The following is a 2,242-nucleotide window of genomic DNA, read 5'->3' on the forward strand; positions in this document are numbered from 1 at the left end:
TATATATATATATATATATATATATATATATCTCTGCATCATGAAACACTCTGCGATGTCTGTGTAAGTTAAAGGAAAACTGCATTTTATAATGTAAATGTTCTTGTTTTTATGTTGAATTCATTGTTGAAGCTGTTGAGTAAAAGGAAATTAGAAATGATTTCCTTTCATTAGTTATTTAGCAGAATACTACACGCAGCAGAACTGAGAACGCTTTAATATCTGATTATTATGACACGTTATGTCACTAGCACCGTGATGTTGTCTGCAGCTGCTGAACGTAACTAATGAAGTAACTTGTAATCTAACTAACTAAAGAACTCTTAACATGAAACAAAATCTCAAAATCTCAAAATCAGAAATCAGTCACTTTAGTGTAAATGTGATGGCTGAGAGGATTTAGACATCCCATAATAAACAGCCTGGTGCATAACTTACATCCTTTTCAACATAAATACATCGTCAGCATCACGTGGACCCAGTCATTAAACTCAAACACAAAGCTGGCCGGGTCTACATTCATTATTAATATTATATTATTATTATTATAATTATTAATATTAATTGGTGGATGACATGTGGACCAACCTCACTAATCAATGAAATCAAACACAAAACTATGTCACTACTGTCACAAATTATGACATTATTATTATTATTATTAATATTAATATTATTATTATTATTATTATTATTATTATTAATTTGTGGGTGAAACATGCCGAACCCACCAGAACAGTGTCACCTATTTTAAAAGGTATTCAGAGATGTATTAGGGCGCGTGGATATGATCTCGTGACCAGAAACACGTGAAATCATCAGAATTTAACATGAGCTTTGGTGCGTCATAATACGACCGGAAGCGGGTGTTGTCACCCTGCCGGGCCGCTTGTCGGACGCTGATTTTCGGATGAAAACAGCTGCGTGAGCCGCTAGCTCTGGAGACATGCTAATGCTAATGCTAACAGCGCTTACCTCAGATGGGCACTGCCGGCACCGAGCAAACGGCTAACGGCTAACAGCTAACGTTAGCGGCTAGCTGTCCAGTTAGCTTCCCCTTTGTCAGTCTCACGTGACACTCTGAAGACGGGTTGATTTCTTCCACTTTTGGTTAAACAACCTGTTTCTGATGCTCGTTACAGACAGACCCTGTAAATACGCCGCGTCGCCACCCTTCTTCCTGCTGAAGGCAACGAGGGCGGACACGTCTCAACGCGAAGGCCTGTGATTGGATGGCGAGCCGCCGCCACACCCTGCTGACCAATCAGCGGCGTTGTTGGGAGACTTAAAGGGCCCACGCCCTGCAGCCGCTGCCAAACTGACGTAGGATCAGTTTAAAGGCTCAGTGTAATGTATGGCATGCATGTTGGTTCGATATTAAAAAAACATGTCAAATATGGGAGTTTTTAATACTAATTAATAAGGTCAGAGTACAGCCGGAATAATCAGTTTTCAAAAAATTAATATTTTCTGAATTTGTAAAAATTGTAATTTCCCCTTGCAGGATTAATAAAGTATACATTATTATTATTATTATTATTATTATTATTATTATTATTATTATTATTGTTTTTAAAGATGAATTTCTAAAGATTTATAAAAAATGTCACACCCTTTACTATGATGTATTAAACGCAGGATTTTGTTTTATTATTATTATGAATCTTCTAGCTGGGAGACTTCTTCTAGACGAGGACACTTGGAACACCTGCACAACAGGGACAGGAAGTAGAACAGGGACAGGAAGTATAACAGGGACAGGAAGTAGATTCTGGTCCACTAGTGGCTGTTGGAGCAGGGTTTTCCATTGAGAACGAGCTAGCATGCTACGGTTAGCCACCTCGTCTCTACCGACGTAGAAAGACGTGCAGATGTTGGACAGCTCACCTGGAGACAGGAGACAGAGGACACTCAGAACCCGGATCAGAGGACATTCAGAAACCAGATCAGAGGACATTCAGAAACCGGATCAGAGGACATTCAGAAACTTTTTTTTCTAAGTGTGTGTGCGTGTGGAAGCACCAGAGACACAAAATAACCCCCAAATCCCATAAAAAGGTGATTTCTTTCATAATATGGGCACTTTAAAATATTTCTCAATAACTTATGGATACGTATGGACGCTTTAAAAAGGTCTTAAAATCAAATCAAAGACAGAAAAAGAAAACCAAAACACATCTGTAACACCTATTGATTTTAATGTGTGGTAATGTGTCCATGCTAGTAGTAATAGTGTTATATA

Source organism: Etheostoma cragini, chromosome 12 (assembly GCF_013103735.1).
Source record: "Etheostoma cragini isolate CJK2018 chromosome 12, CSU_Ecrag_1.0, whole genome shotgun sequence".
Taxonomy (NCBI): Eukaryota; Metazoa; Chordata; class Actinopteri; order Perciformes; family Percidae; genus Etheostoma; species Etheostoma cragini.